Source organism: Salmo salar, unplaced genomic scaffold (assembly GCF_965601325.2).
Source record: "Salmo salar unplaced genomic scaffold, fSalSal1 ptg000306l, whole genome shotgun sequence".
Classification (NCBI taxonomy): Eukaryota; Metazoa; Chordata; class Actinopteri; order Salmoniformes; family Salmonidae; genus Salmo; species Salmo salar.
In genome coordinates, this window is record NW_027675347.1 from 2,267,284 (window position 1) to 2,285,356 (window position 18,073).

Below are 18,073 nucleotides of genomic sequence, written 5' to 3' on the forward strand. Positions count from 1 at the left end.
GTAATGAGGAAACCGATAGTTATGGATGTAGTATATCTGCCTGGAGCAAAAATGGTGAGCAAAGATTTTAGTTTTTCACAATGTATTCTGAATGTGAATGGGGAAAAACTCAGGGAAGTAACTTCCATTTCCAGGTTGCTTATGAGTGCATTTCACGCTACTTTGGATTATAATTGTAAAGCTCGCTTGAATGTCCTGCTTAATATAATGTTTGCTACAGTATTAAGAACCGAGTTAATGACCGTATCCATTTGGGTGTTGTCAATAAAGTTATGATTTTTTAAATTTATTTTTAATTACATTTTGTTTTTCACCTTTATTTAAGCAGGTAGGCCAGTTGAGAACAAGTTCTCATTTACAACTGCGACCTGGCCAAGATAAAGCAAAGCAGTGCGACACAAACAACACAGAGTTACACATGGAATAAACAAACGTACAGTCAATAACACAATAGAAAAATCTATATACAGTGTGTGCAAATGGAGTACGGAGGTAAGGCAATAAATAGGCCATAGTAGCGAAGTAATTACAATTTAACAAATGAACACTGGAGTGATAGATGTGCAGATGATGATGTGCAAGTAGAAATACTGGTGTGCAAAAGAGCAAAAAAGTAAATAAAAACATGGGGATGAGGTAGGCAGTTGGATGGACTATTTACAGATGGACTGTGTACAGCTGCAGCGATCGGTTAGCTGCTCAGATAGCTGATGCTTAAAGTTAGTGAGGAAGATATATGTCTCCAACTTCAGCGATTTTTGCAATTCGTTCAAGTCATTGGCAGCAGAGAACTGGAAAGAAATGTGTCCAAAGTAGGTGTTGGCTTTGGTGATGACCAGTGAGATATACCTCTTTGAGTGCGTGCTATGGGTGGGTGTTGCTATGGTGACCTGTGAGCTGAGTGAAGGCGGCCTAGCAAAGACCTATAGATGACCTGGAGCCAGTGGGTTTGGCGACGAATATGTAGAGAAGGCCAGCCAACGAGAGCATACAGGTCGCAGTGGTGGGTGGTATATGGGGATTTGGTGACAAAACGGATGGCACTGTGATAGACTGCATCCAGTTTGCTGAGTAGAGTGTTGGAGGCTATTTTGAAAATGACATCGCCGAAGTCAAGGATTTATAAGATAGTCAGTTTTACGAGGGTATGTTTGGCAGTGTGAGTGAAGGAGGCTTTGTTGCGAAATATGAAGCCGATTCTAGATTTAATTTTGGATTGGAAATGCTTAACTTCATCGGGGTAGGGGGCAGTATTTTCACGTCCGGATGAAAAGCATGCCCAGAGTAAACTGCCTGCTACTCAGTCCCAAAAGCTAGAATATGCATATAATTAGTAGATTTGGATAGAAAACACTGAAGTGTCTAAAACGGTTTGAATAATGTCTGTGAGTATAACAGAACTCATATGTCAGGCAAATCCAACCAGGAAGTGTGGAAATCTGAGGTTTGTAGTTTTTCAAGAGATTGCCTATTTAACATCCAATATACAGTGTCTATGGGGTCATATTGCACTTCCAAAGGCTTCCACTAGATGTCAACAGTCTTTAGAACGTTGTTTCAGGCTTCTACTGTGAATGGGGAGAGAATAAGAGCTGATTGAGTCAGGTGTCTTATTTTAGTTATGTGCGCAGCCATGAGCACGAGCTCAGTTCTCTTTCCTTTATGAAGACAAAGGACTTGTCCGGTTGGAATATTATGGAAGATTTATGATAAAAACATCCTAAAGATTGATTCTACACATCGTTTGACGTGTTTCTACAAACTGTAATAGAACTTTTTTGACTTTTCGTCTGGACTTTAGTGCGCGCGCCTTCTGCATTTGGAATAGTGAACCTAACGCGCGAACAAAATGGAGGTATTTGGACATAAACATGAACTTTATCAAACAAAATGTACATGTATTGTGGAACTGGGATTCCTGGGAGTGCATTCCGATGAAAATCATCAAAGGTAAGTGAATATTTATAATGGTATTTCTGACTTCTGTTGACTCCACAACATGGCGGGTATCTGTATGGCTTGTTTTGGTGTCTGAGCGCTGTACTCAGATTATTGCAAAGTGTGCTTTCGCCGTAAAGCTTTTTTGAAATCTGACACAGCGGTTGCATTAAGGAGAAGTATATCTTTAATTCTATGCATAACACTTGTATCTTTTATCAACGTTTATGATGAGTATTTCTGTAAATTGATGTGCTCATTCATCGGGGGTTTTGGAGGCAAAACATTTCTGAACATTACATGCCAATGTAAAATGGGGTTTTTGGATATAAATATGAACTTTATCGAGCAAAACATACATATATTGTGTAACATGAAGTCCTATGAGTGCCACCTGATGAAGATCATCAAAGGTTAGTGATTAATTTTAGCTATATTTCTGGTTTTTGTGACGCCTCTCCTTGCTTGGAAAATGGCTGTGTGGTTTTTCTTGTCTAGGTGGTGTCCTAACATAATCTTTCGCCGTAAAGTGTTTTTGAAATCGGACACTGTGGTTGGATTAATGAGAAGTGTACCTTTACAATGGTGTATAATACTTGTATGTGTGAGAAATTTGAATTATGAGATTTTTGTTGTTTTGAATTTGGCGCCCTGCTATTTCAATGGCTGTTGGCGAGGTGTGACGGTAGCGTCCCACCTACCCCAGAGAGGTTTTAACATGCCGGTACATGCTGCTGTAATAACATGCAAGCAAATTGTCAGCCAAAATATCGTGTAAGGTAACTTACTTGAAAAGAAATGTCTTTATTACATTGCTTAACATGTTCTTAACATTTGTCATAATTAGTTAAAGCAATGAATTTGTTTCGGCTCTCGTTGGACTTCGGCTGCATATTTTCCGCCATTTTCTTCAAATCTGAAAATGATGTGAAGCTACGTCCATTTCCTGAAGAATTGCATTATGGGCCCTAAAGTACTGCGTGTATACGTCATATTTTGGCGAATTTAGTACGACATCCGGGAACTTTTGGCATACTAACTACATCAACGACATCATAACCGCCATCGATAAGAGACATTACTGTGCAGCCGTATTCATCGACCTGGCCAAGGCTTTCGACTCTGTCAATCACCACATTCTTATTGGCAAACTCGACAGCCTTGGTTTCTCAAATGATTGCCTCGCCTGGTTTACCTACTACTTCTCTGATAGAGTTCAGTGTGTCAAATCGGAGGGCCTGTTGTCCGGGCCTCTGGCAGTCTATGGGGGTGCCACAGGGTTCAATTCTCAGGCCGACTCTCTTCTCTGTATACATCAATGATGTCGCTCTTGCTGCTGGTGAGTCTCTGATCCACCTCTACGCAGATGACACCATTCTGTATACTTCTGGCACCTCTTTGGACACTGTGTTAACCTGTTAGGGCTAGGGGGCAGTATTTACACGGCCGGATAAAAAACGTACCCGATTTAATCTGGTTATTACTACTGCCCAGAAACTAGAATATGCATATAATTATTGGCTTTGGATAGAAAACACCCTACAGTTTCTAAAACTGTTTGAATGGTGTCTGTGAGTATAACAGAACTCATATAGCAGGCAAAAACCTGAGAAGATTCCAAACAGGAAGTACCCTCTCTGACCATTCCTTGGGCTTCTTGGCTCTGTTTAAAGAAAATTTAGGATATTTGCTGTAACGTGACACTTCCTACGGCTCCCATAGGCTCTCAGAACCCGGGAAAAAGCTGAATGATGTAATTCCAGCCGCTGGCTGAAAAACTTTAGCGCGTTTGGATGGAAGTCGATCAGAGGGCCATCAGACTGAGGCTCGTGCACGAGGGGATCCCATGCTTTTACTTTCTCTCTCTTTGAACGTAAACACGCTTTCCCTGTCGGAATATTATCGCTTTTTTACGAGAAAAATTGCATAAAAATTGATTTTCAACAGCGGTTGACATGCTTCGAAGTACGGTAATGGAATATTTAGAATTTTTTTGTCACAAAACGCGTCGGGCGCGTAACCCTTATTTACCCTTTCAGATAGTGTCTTGAACGCACGAACAAAACGCCGCTATTTGGATATAACTATGGATTATTTGGGACCAAACCAACATTTGTTATTGAAGTAGAAGTCCTGGGAGTGCATTCTGACGAAGAACAGCAAAGGTAATAACATTTTTCTTATAGTAAATCTGAGTTTGGTGAGTGCTAAACTTGCTGGGTGTCTAAATAGCTAGCCCTGTGATGCCGGGCTATCTACTTAGAATATTGCAAAATGTGCTTTCACCGAAAAGCTATTTTAAAATCGGACATATCGAGTGCATAGAGGAGTTCTGTATCTATAATTCTTAAAATAATTGTTATGCTTTTTGTGAACGTTTATCGTGAGTAATTTAGTACATTTTTAGTAAATTCACCGGAAGTTTGCGGGGGGTATGCTAGTTCTGAACGTCACATGCTAATGTAAAAAGCTGTTTTTTGATATAAATATGAACTTGATTGAACAAAACATGCATGTATTGTATAACATAATGTCCTAGGGTTGTCATCTGATGAAGATCATCAAAGGTTAGTGCTGCATTTAGCTGTCTTTTGGGATTATGTGACATTATATGCTAGCTTGAAAAATGGGTGTCTGATTATTTCTGGCTGGGTACTCTGCTGACATAATCTAATGTTTTGCTTTTGTTGTAAAGCCTTTTTGAAATCGGACAGTGTGGTTAGATTAACGAGAGTCTTGTCTTTAAAATGGTGTAAAATAGTCATATGTTTGAGAAATTGAAGTAATAGCATTTCTAAGGTATTTGAATAACGCGCCACTGGCTGTTACGTAGGTGGGACGAAATCGTCCCACTGGCCCTAGAGAAGTTAACTAACCTCCAAACGAGCTTCAATGCCATACAACTCTCCTTCCGTGGCCTCCAACTGCTCTTAAACGCAGGTAAAACTAAATGCATGCTATTCAATCGATCACTGCCCGCACCTGCTCGCCCATCCAGTATCACTACTCTGGACGGCTCTGACTTAGAATACGTGGACAACTACAAATACCTGGGTGTCTGGTTAGACTGTAAACTCTCCTTCCAGACTCACATTAAGCATCTCCAATCCAAAATTAAATCTAGAATCGGCTTCCTATATCTCAACAAAGCATCCTTCATACCCTCGTAAAACTGACCATCCTACCGATCCTCGACTTCGGTGATGTCATCTATAAAATAGCCTCCAAAACTCTACTCAACAAACTGGATGCAGTCTATCACAGTGCCATCCGTTTTGTCACCAAAGTCCCATATACCACCCACCATTGCGACCTGTACGCTCTCGTTGGTTGGCCCTCGTTTCATACTCGTCGCCAAACCCACTGGCTACAGGTTATCTACAAGTCTCTGCTAGGTAAAGCCCCGTCTTATCTCAACTCACTGGTCACCATAGCACCACCCACTCGTAGCATGCGCTCCAGCAGGTATATCTCACTGGTCACCCCCAAAGCCAACACCTCCTTTGGTCGTCTTTCCTTACAGTTCTCTGCTGCCAATGACTGGAACGAACTGCAAAAATCTCTGAAGCTGGAGACTCATATCTCCCTCACTAGCTTTAAGCACCAGCTGTCAGAGCAGCTCACAGATCACTGCACCTGTACATAGCCCATCTGTAAACACCCATTTACTATATAACCATTGATTCTTGAAGAATATAACTTATAAATGCCTCAAACTGTATTACCCCACCAGAAACCAAAACATAAGCTTGTATAACGCCACTGTTTGTAAACAAGCCTTATATCTTCTGTATAGCTGTGAAATCTGGTTAAAACTATAATTTTGACCTTATGGATGGCCAGTGCTTGTATTTATAGTGTAGTCAATTCAGGGGGTTGTCCTGAGCTAGACTCAAACCTGGGTCCAGCAACTGTCAAGCCAACACCTTATAACTGTTATGTCAAGATGTCTGAACTTCTTGAGGAGGTCGCTAGGTTTTGGGTTACGGTTTCTACAATAGCTTTCTCTATGAATTTGAGAGTGGTTACACTTCTCCTTCCCCCATCCCTCAGATGTTTACCAAACCAAGTCTCTGGGCGGATAATTTTTTGCTATTTAAATCCTAGGTTATCCCTATAAAATAGCCACACATCTATCAACCAATCTGCAGTTGAAACAATAACAAAGCTGTCATTCCACCACTAGTTTGGTTATAAGATGATGATGGGGCTGGAGAAATGTAACTACTCTCAAATTCATAGACAGACCTGCGGATGCAAGGACTGACCATCCATGATATCAACATTATAGTTTTAACCATGTTGAGGCTATACAGTGTTGGTTTACATTGTTTCTAAACATTGGAGTAAAAAAAGCTTATTTGGGGTTCTGATGGGGTACAACAGTTGAACTAAGCTCATGAGGCATGTGTTATATTCTTCAAGAATCAATGGCTATAAATAAATAATTATAAAGTCTAAATATGGATGTAGCTATTGCATATTTCCCCTTTAACACCACACATCAGTTCAACAACTGCAGAGTTTGTGCCTCTGTTTTTAAGACAGTACTTACTAGTGTTAATCAGGGAACGGTTTCTCAAAACCATCTTATTGCTAAGTTCACCGTTAGAACCATTGGACGCCTTAAGATGCGTTTGGGAAACCGGGCCCAGATATCCAGTTTCCTCCTCTTCTTCTTCCTCCTCCTTTTTCGATGTGACAGTGATCTCCTCCTCCTCCTCTTTCACTCCAAAAACAGCATCCTCCTCTTTCTCATCCTCCTCTTCTTTTACTGTAACATCCTCCTCCTCTTTCACTCTGAACGAGTCTTCCTCTTCTTTCACTGAAACGTCTTTCTCTTCTTCTTTCACTGTAACAGCTTCACCCTCTACTTGTTTTTGTATTGTAACATCTTTCTCCTCCTCCTCCTCTTTCACAAGAGTTTCTTTCTCCGTCCAGCAGACCTCCTCTTCTTTAGCAGGAGGAGAGTAACTTAGTGAACTCATGGTCGGAGATGTTAGTTAGTTAGCATTAGCAACTAGCCTAGTTCTAAGCTAACTTAGCAAACCAGCTAGCTGACAAACAACGTAAATATATAATTAAATGGTCCAACAAGTACATACGACAGAAGTGTGTTTAATACACAGCGACTAATATACACCAAACCAGTGTAAAGAGCGTGAATGTTGTAGCTATGTTTGTTAGAAAGCTACCGAGGTGTCTGACTAGCTGTTGTTGTTGAAGGAGCGTCCCGTCCACTAGATTCTACGTCACACTGGCAGCATCGCCTGAACCTAAAAGACGCACATCGCCATCTGCTGACTGTACTGGGCAACGCAGTTGAGGAACCAAACGTTTATTTTTCATTTATTTCATAAAAGTTTAATATTATATTAAGTCGTTCAAAGAGCAGCATGTGTTGATTGATTCGTTTTTAATGAGTGAGAATTTAATACAAACTTTACACCCACTACATATTTGCATTGAACCATACTTCTGACATGGATCATTTTGACCCCAGAGGCATATCTTTTATCATAGCAAAAATGTAGTTTATTCAATTCTTCATGACTTTGTCAATCAACTTGTTCTTAATAAATCTAAATCATGGTTTAGTGTTTCTGTATCAATATGGACTTTTAACAAATTCAAATCCTTTGGAGTCATTTCGACCCCAGACAAAAGCACCTTTGATAAATAGGACGTTTATTTCAAATCAAAATCACATTTTATTGGTCACATACACATGTTTAGCAGATGTTATTGCGGGTGTAGTGAAATGCTTGTGTTTCTAGCTCCGACAGTGCAGTAATATCTAACAAGTAATATCTAACAATTTCACAACATATACCCAATACACACACATCTAAGTATTTGAATCTAGGTTTCTCTGTAGACATGATCCATCCCACCAGAGGGTAGAGGGGCTCCTGTATCAGTGGTTTTGACCAGATAGACACCTGCAGATACACAGTATAGTGCCTCCCATGTACTCTCCTAAGATTGGACTTTTCTATACCACGTATCACATGACTGTGTACAAAACTGCCAATGGTAGAAAACTCTGCCAGCGGTTTACAATGCATTCGTTAAGTATTCAGACCCCTTCACTTTGGAGGAGAGAGCAGCTGTAACACAGTACCTGGTCTAGTTCATGACATTGAGGAGGAGAGCAGCTGTAACACAGTACCTGGTCTAGTTCATGACATTGAGGAGGAGAGAGCAGCTGTAACAGTACCTGGTCTAGTTCATGACATTGAGGAGGAGAGCAGCTGTAACACAGTACCTGGTCTAGTTCATGACATTGAGGAGGAGAGAGCAGCTGTAACAGTACCTGGTCTAGTTCATGGCATTGAGGAGGAGAGAGCAGCTGTAACACAGTACCTGGTCTAGTTCATGACATTGAGGAGGAGAGAGCAGCTGTAACACAGTACCTGGTCTAGTTCATGACATTGAGGAGGAGAGACCAGCTGTAACACAGTACCTGGTCTAGTTCATGACATTGAGGAGGAGAGACCAGCTGTAACAGTACCTGGTCTAGTTCATGACATTGAGGAGGAGAGCAGCTGTAACACAGTACCTGGTCTAGTTCATGACATTGAGGAGGAGAGAGCAGCTGTAACAGTACCTGGTCTAGTTCATGGCATTGAGGAGGAGAGAGCAGCTGTAACACAGTACCTGGTCTAGTTCATGGCATTGAGGAGGAGAGAGCAGCTGTAACACAGTACCTGGTCTAGTTCATGACATTGAGGAGGAGAGAGCAGCTGTAACAGTACCTGGTCTAGTTCATGGCATTGAGGAGGAGAGAGCAGCTGTAACACAGTACCTGGTCTAGTTCATGACATTGAGGAGGAGAGAGCAGCTGTAACACAGTACCTGGTCTAGTTCATGACATTGAGGAGGAGAGAGCAGCTGTAACAGTACCTGGTCTAGTTCATGACATTGAGGAGGAGAGAGCAGCTGTAACACAGTACCTGGTCTAGTTCATGACATTGAGGAGGAGAGAGCAGCTGTAACAGTACCCTGGTCTAGTTCATGGCATTGAGGAGGAGAGAGCAGCTGTAACACAGTACCTGGTCTAGTTCATGGCATTGGGAAAGGGACAAGGGGGATACTAAGAGGGACCAAGAGTCTGTTGATTGGTCAGTCATTGGGTTCATTTGTTTCGCAATATGTTCAAATCAAATCAAGCTTTATTTATACAGCACATGTCAGACATGGATGCAACACAATGGCTTCACAGGAAAAAAAATATGAAAATAATCAGAAAATATTTAGTACACAAATATGAGGATAAAAAACAATAATAACAACTGAAAGACAATGCCATTGATTAAAATATCAACAATATGATGCAATATCCAACCCAAAATATAACTTGTTTTTTAGGAGGGGCTCTGAACGACACTATGGGGGTGTCCACTGGAAGTTGACTAGTAAAAGCAACTGGGACCTAAAAGACACCCACCATGAGACCCACTAAATCTGCCTGGCAAGAAGAGGAAAACAAAAGAAAATCCCACACCAAACTTAAAGACAGGAAGTAAACCAAAAAGGTGGAGCAACTAAAGGTGTTGACTCTCCACATGTATCAAGACAACTGGAGCACTGGGCCAGACACTCTTAAATAGAACCTGGACCAGCTCAGGTGAAACACCTTCCCACTAACGAGATGGACAAGCCAGCACAGGTTGTAACACATACTGACTAACGAGGTGACACCAATCAGTGCGTCCTACGTGCTAACGAGCTAGACGTGCTGACGGAGCTAGACGTGCTGACGGAGCTAGACGTGCTGACGGAGCTAGACGTGCTGACGGAGCTAGACGTGCTGACGGAGCTAGACTTGCTAGACGGGCTAAAAGGGCTATACATGCTAACGAGCTAGACGTGCTAACGAGCTAGACGGGCTAACGGCTAGACGGGCTAACGAGCTAGACGGGCTAACGAGCTTAAACGTGCTAACGGGGCTAGTACGTGCTAACGAGCGAGAAGTGTCAACAATTAAAAACAAGAAAAACACATTTCTAAATAATACTATACAATCTAATTTAAAGAAAATCCTTTTTCTTACTATAGAATCCTAAAACTCACTAGCTTCTAGAATTCTCATCTTTCTAAATACCACTAGCTTCTAGAACTCTCATCCCCTTGGGAACCCCAACAAAACTCATCTCCAATACGGAAAATCGTGCAGTCAAAATAAATTGTAATGCACTGACAAAACACAAATCTTTTTGACTGCCCACCCTTGAGACAATCAGAAACCAAGTTGTCCTTACCACGGACATGTCTGATTTCAAGAGGAAACTCCTGCAATATCCATAGTAACTTTCCACCTCACTGCGGAGCTTCTCTCTCTTTTCAGGGTTCACTAGATAGGCATGTTGTTGGAACGGGGGCCCAGTCCCCAATGTCATGCTCTAGTACATTTGGGTTGGCACATCTGAGAATGAACCCTGATATTCTAAAAGCAGGGCAGCAATGTCAATATAAATTGTACCAAAAATTGTCAGTTGGTTTCATAAATAATTATGATTACTAAATCTTACATGAATATTAAACATGAAATATAAAAACCAAATGTACACTCCTTTGTTAAGAACCATCCCAAAATATAGACATGATGAGCCATCAATGAACTCGGGTAAAATGTGTGAGTAACTATGACTCTCTTAAGTAGGGAAGGGATTTTTTTTTCAAACATCCAAAAATACCTCAGGCAAGCTCCCATGACTTGGGACCATACTATGGTGGTCTGAGAGTGGGTATGAAGGTCTGTATACTCTCTAAAGTAATTTAACCTCTTAGGGCTAGGGGGCAGTATTGACACGGCTGGATAAAAAAACGTACCCGAATTAATCTGGTTACTACTCCTGCCCAGTAACTAGAATATGCATATCACTTATTACATATGGATAGAAAACACCCTAAAGTTTCTAAAACTGTTTGAATGGTGTCTGTGAGTATAACAGAACTCATATGGCAGGCAAAAACCTGAGAAGATTTCATGCTGGAAGTGGCCTGTCTGACAAGGTGTCGTTCATCATTGCCTCTGTTTATTGAAGACTGAGGATCTCTGCTATAACGTGACACTTCCTACGGCTCCCATAGGCTCTCAGAAGGCGGCAAAAATCTGAAACGTGGCTTTATATATATAACATATGACTATTTCACAGCATTTTAAAGACAAGACTCTCCTTTATCTAACCACACTGTCCGATTTCAAAAAGGCTTTACAGCGAAAGCAAAACATTAGATTATGTCAGCAGAGTACCAAGCCAGAAATAATCAGACACCCATTTTTCAAGCTAGCATATAATGTCACAAAAACCCAGAAGACAGCTAAATGCAGCACTAACCTTTGATGATCTTCATCAGATGACACACCTAGGACATTATGTTATACAATACATGCATGTTTTGTTCAATCAAGTTCATATTTATATAAAAAAAACAGCTTTTTACATTAGCATGTGACGTTCAGAACTAGCATACCCCCCGCAAACTTCCGGGGAATTTGCTAACAATTTACTAAATTACTCACAATAAACGTTCACAAAAAGCATAACAATTATTTAAAGAATTATAGATACAGAACTCCTCTATGCACTCGATATGTCCGATTTTAAAATAGCTTTTTGGTGAAAGCACATTTTGCAATATTCTAAGTACATAGCCCAGGCATCACGGGCTAGCTATTTAGACACCCGGCAAGTTTAGCACTCACCAATATCAGATTTACTATTATAAAAGTTTGATTACCTTTTGTTGTCTTCGTCAGAATGCACTCCCAGGACTGCTACTTCAATAACAAATGTTGGTTTTGGTCCAAAATAATCCATCGTTATATCCGAATAGCGGCATTTTGTTCGTGCGTCCCAGACACTATCCGAATGGTAAAGAAGGGTCGTGCGCATGGCGCAATTCGTGACAAATAAAAATCTAAATATTCCATTACCGGACTTCGAAGCATGTCAACCGCTGTTTAAAATCCATTTTTATGCCATTTTTCTCGTAAAAAAGAGATAATATTCCGACCGGGAATGTCTATTTAGCTAAACAGAGGAAAGAAAACAAAGCTTTCGGTCGACGCGGGCACGAGCCTGAGTCTCACAGTACTGTAACCAGCCACTACCCAAACGCGCTACTTATTTTCAGCCAGAGCCTGCAAAGCCACGATTCAGCTTTTTGCCGCCTTCTGAGAACCTATGGCAGCCGTAGGAAGTGTCACGGGACAGCTAAGATCCTCACTCTTCAATAAACAGAGACAAGAAGAACGACACCTTGTCAGACAGGCCACTTCCTGCATGAAATCTTCTCAGGTTTTTGCCTGCCATGTGAGTTCTGTTATACTCACAGACACCATTTCAAACAGTTTTAGAAACTTTAGGGTGTTTTCTATCCAAAGACAATAATTATATGCATATTCTAGTTACTGGACAGGAGTAGTAACCAGATTAAATCGGGTACGTTTTTTATCCAGCCGTGAAAATACTGCCCCCTAGCCATAACAGGTTAATTCTACCAGAAAGACAGCCATCCTAGAAGCACCTAAACCACTCAATAAGAAACAAATGATGAGTTTTCTTGGAATGATTAACTATTGCCGTGCGTGGATACCCCATTTTGCATTACATACAGGGAAGCTTAGTGAGTTGATTAATGGTAAAGCTATGGCAGCAAAAGATAAGATCAAGTGGACAGATGAGGCTGAAAATCAGTTTGTAAACATTAAAAAGTTATCAACATCTAGCTCAGTACTGGCGTTTCCCAGATATGATCGCCCCTTTACCCAGACAGTAGACTGTAGGGAGGGGTTCATGACATCAGTACTGACCCAGAGACACAGGGGAAAAAAATAGGCCTATTGCTTACTATTCCTCCCGATTAGATGAAGTAGCCCAAGCCCATGCCACTATGTTTGCAGTCTGTGGTGGCAGCAGCTCAGGCAGTTGAGGACTCGGCAATCTGTTGTGCTCTATCATGATTTGACTTTAAAAGTTCCTCATGCCGTATCCATACTGTTGTTAGAGCATAAGATGGCTTACATGTCACCAGCTAGACATTTGTCTCGTATGATAATTCTTTTGAACATGCCTAATTTGACAATAGGATGTTGTACTACTCTGAACCCCTCAACATTAGTTCCTATTAAAACAGATGGCAGCCCACATGATTGTGTAACAGAAACTGAGAAAGTTGTCCTACCAAGACCCGATTTAACTTATCTAGCTTTACCTGATGGGGAACTGACTATGTTTGTAGATGGATCATCAAGAAAGAACCATGATGGCACTAATGCGACAGGATATGCTATAGTTACAGACACAGAGGTCTTGGAAGCAGAGCCGTTACCGAGAAACTATTCAGCACAATAGGCAGAAATAGTAGCACTTACCCGTGCGTGTCAGTTAGGGACAGGAAAACGTATTACTATTTACAAAGACAGTGCCTATGCATTTAACACAGTACACATATTTGCAGCCCAATGGAGAAACAGGGAAGAGATAGTGGTATTAACCACTTCTTGGAAACCTATTACACATGCTCAGTTGATTTTGAATCTATTAGATGCTGTATTTTGCCAGAAAAGTTAGCTATTTGTATATGTGAGGCCCACATTAGAGGGACAGATAGTGTCAGTAACAACAACAGAAAAGCAGATGCGGAAACGAAAAAGGCCGGTCTTAACCTCTTGGGGCTAGGTGGGACGCTAGCGTGCCACCCGTGGTGCACTCCATCAACAGCAGGTGCATTTCAAGAGCGGCAAATTTGAATCCAAATAAATGTCAAAATTCAAATTTTTCAAAAATACAACTATGTTACACCATTTGAAAGATAAACATCTCCTTAATCTAACCACGTTTTACGATTTCAAAAAGGTTTTACGGCGAAAGCATAAATTTAGAGTATGTTAGGACAGTACATTTACAAGAGTTGTGTGTAATGTTTTGTCAAGTCAAAGACAGGGTCACCAAAACCATAAAACCAGCTAAAATGATGCACTAACCTTTTACAATCTCCATCAGATGACACTCCTAGGACATTATGTTAGACAATGCATGCATTTTTAGTTCTATCAAGTTCATATTTATATCCAAAAACAGCGTTTTACTATGGCATTGATGTTGAGGAAATCGTTTCCCTCCAATAACCGGCAGTCAAGTCAGCGTCAGAAATTAAATAATTAAAATTAGAAAACATTGGTAAAATATTATATTGTCATTTAAAGAATTATAGATTTACATCTCTTGAACGCAATCAACTTGCCAGATTTAAAAATAACCTTACTGGGAAATCACACTTTGCAATAATCTGAGCACTGCGCCCAGAAAAATACGCGTTGCGATACAGACTAGACGTCATGTTGGGGAGATCTAAAATCGAAAATACTATGTAAATAATCCATTACCTTTGATTCTCTTCATCAGATGTCACTTCCAGGTATCACAGGTCCATAACGAATGTAGTTTTGTTCAAAAAGCTCATCATTTATGTCCAAAAATCTCCGTCTCGTTAGCACATGATGTAAGCCAGCCGGACTTCTCGTCATGAACGAGGGGAAAAAATATATTTCCGTTCGTTCAAACATGTCAAACGTTGTATAGCATAAATCATTAGGGCCTTTTTTAACCAGAACATGAATAATATTCAAGGTGGACGAATGCATACTCTTTTATAACGTATTGGAACGAGGGTACCCAAGATGAACTCGCGCGCAAGGTGTCTAATGGGCCATCATCGTTCCATGGCTCTTGTTCGGTCAGATCTCCCTCCAGAAGACTCAAAACACTTTGTAAAGGCTGGTGACATCTAGTGGAAGCAATAGGAAGTGCCAAAATATTCCTAAACCCCTGTGTTTTTCAATGGGATAGGTTTAAAGTCAATACAACACATCAGGTATCCACTTCCTGTCAGAAAATGTCTCAGGGTTTTGCCTGCCAAATGAGTTCTGTTATACTCACAGACACCATTCAAACAGTTTTGGAAACTTTAGAGTGTTTTCTATCCATATATAATAAGTATATGCATATTCTAGTTACTGGGTAGGATTAGTAACCAGATTAAATCGGGTACATTTTTTTTATCCAGACGTGCAAATGCTGCCCCCTAGACCCAACAGGTTAAACCGCAGCCGTCCACACAGCAGTTCTTAAAAGAGGAAGTAAACATAGACAAAGCTATATTAAAATTGTCAGTCTAGAGCACCAGTGAAAGGGATTTCGAAATGGGAGAAGTTAGGAGCAATTTATATAAGGACGGTATTTGGTATCATGATAAGTTACCAATACTACCTAAGTCATTGTTTAGATATGCGGCAAGATTGACACATGGGCAGAGCCATGTGTCAACAGGGGATAGTAGAGCAGGTGGTAGAGCAGGTTAGAAAACACTTTGTGGCCTATTGGATAACGAACTACTTAAAAAAATAAAAAAATATAATAGACAAGTATATTAAATGGGAAGAACCGTTCCCAACTTACTGGGAGAATACGATTAGGGTAGTTGGTTTACTAGGATCTATCTCTTTAAATAATGGATTACATTTTAGCTGATCAGGTAAACCATATAGAATGCCAGAGTTAGGGAGGCCAGAACAGGTAGACATAGAAGTTGAAGATACACTAACAGAACACATGGTTAACCAAACCCGTATGTCCGAGACTTTGTGTCCAACAGGTGAATTACAGGAGAAGATGATTCACTCAATCCAACCAGGAGACTGGGTGTGGATCCAGTCCCTGAGGAGAAAAGAACTGGAAGCAGCCACGGTGGGAGGGCCCATACCAAGTGTTCCTGGTAATAGCCTTCGTGGTGAGAATAGCTGAAAGAGCTACCTGGGTTCATATCACACATTGCGGGAGGGTAAGACACATTGAAACTGTCGAACAATCACAGAGTTAGGAGAAGAACCGAATACCAATAAGGTTCAGGGGTTACCTCTCTAACAAAGATTCCCTAACCCGCCCGATCCTCACTGTGTGCGTTCATAGAAGTGAAAGTGTGGGTTGGCCTCTAGCCAGTGATATATTCTCCGGGAGGGGGTGGGGCTTTACAGGGGTACTGGTCAGTCTGAGCTGTCTGATTTTGGGAGCCATATTCCTAATACACCATGAACCACTCGAGAAGTCAGAAAGTTGTAACTTGACCCATAGTGTAGAAGATGAGGAGTTTTTATGGCCTAGGTACAAAAGGTCACTCGATCTGGATAAAAAGGAAGTGAGAGTAGAGTTAGGGAAGGATGTCTCAATACATAGTCTCCCCTTCTGTGTAGATCCCGGTGTAACTCATGGAATCAGGTCATAGCTCACACAGAGAGAGAAGGCTATGTCAATCCACACACCCAATATAGAAACAGATGGAGTATAGTGAAGGCCAGGGTTTTTGACTGCAATCCAGAGCAAGGGAAGTATTGCTTGAAGATAGGAATGACCATTAAAAGCATAAAGAAAGAGGATTTAGGATTATGGTATGTTGGCCTTGACCAGACCATTGTCGACACTGCGGTACCATTCCGAGTAATAGAGGTTAGGACAGGAGATAGTTCTACCGCCAGCCAGAATACCAGTTGTTCCCCTGATAAAATGGACATTACCCGTGTAGTCATCCAGAGCCAAGGACCGGTGAGGATAATTCAGATGAAAGATCTTAAGGAAGTGATTGAGGTGGAGACTTGGTTTGGGGATTCCAACCTATGGCTGGAATGGATTCAGTATACAGCTAGATCAGTAGCTAAAGAAGAAGGTTATGCCTGCGCAACAGCCAAACTTCAGTTGACAACCATCCCCTTTCTACCCGATGGAATTAATTTACCAAGGGGAATGGCCTGTATGGTAAAGCTGTTCATGAAGGCAAGGAAGCCAGACAGTTGCACTGATCTGCATTATCTGTATCCTATGTGCCCATTAGATCCAGACTTCCCCCTTTCACAGTCGCAGGAGGAGACTATTATTGTGTGGCTCGACACAACACACACGGATGGAACGTTGGGGAAGTAAGAACATGCAATAGGACAGAGAATGTTACAACTGACGAGACAATGAGGGACCTGACTGGGTGGTTGAGTTCCGAGGACTTTAGTAAGATAAAAAGGCCGAGAGCGGATGTCTGGTGGTTGTGTGGAGGTATGAAGCTGTGGCCAAACCTGCCTGCAAATTGGACTGGTTTTTGTGCATTGGTACAGTTAGGCATGCCCTTCACCCTTATACAACACAAAGACCTAGTGCCAGGTGAAAGAGAGGGGAGGAGTGCTCCGTCAGGGTCCTTTGATGATAGAATTTACATTGATAGCATTGGGGTTCCAAGGGGGGTGCCTGATGAGTTTAAAGCTAGGAATCAGATATGGGCTGGATTGGAATCAAGTCTTTTTTGGCGGTCGACTCTCAATAAAAATGTGGATTGGATAAATTACATTTATTATAACCAACAGCGTTTCATCAACTATACCAGAGAGGCAATTCAAGGGTTAGCTGAACAGACAGCTGCGACCACTTTGATGGTATTGCAGAATAGAATAGCTTTGGATATGTATTTTGGCTGAAAAGGGTGGTGTGTGTGTGATGTTCGGATCTGAATGCTGTACTTTCATCCCTGAGAACACATCCAGATGGATCAATGACCAAGGCCCTGGCCGGTCTAAACAATTTAGCTCAGGAGTTAGCAGAAAATTCTGGGGTGGACATGGCACTCACGGGATGGTTTGATAGTACGTTAGGAAAATGGAAAAAGGTTGTAATCACGGTGTTGTGGGCTGCTTTTACCTGTATGACTGTGTTGATATTATGTGGTTGTTGTTTGGTCCCTTGTGCGAGAGGTCTCATTTCCAGGGTTCTGGAGAGATCGATGACGGAACAGATGGTGAGATATGGACCGATTCCAAGTTCAGACCAGTGGGATGACAAATACCTACCGCCGAGCCTGGTGGAGGAGTCATTCAATTATGAGGAGCCCATGTTAGACGAGACCATCTTTAATGTTTAGGAAGACTGTTTCTCTAAATGAAGGTCATAGCAAAAATCCTAATCTGAAGAGTTATGACTGGACATAGGCTTAGAACAGTCATTGATAATTATGTAATGAAAATACATGTATTCGTTTTCTTTGATCTAGTTTGATTTTGTGTGACATTTCCGAATCCAGTAAAAATAGA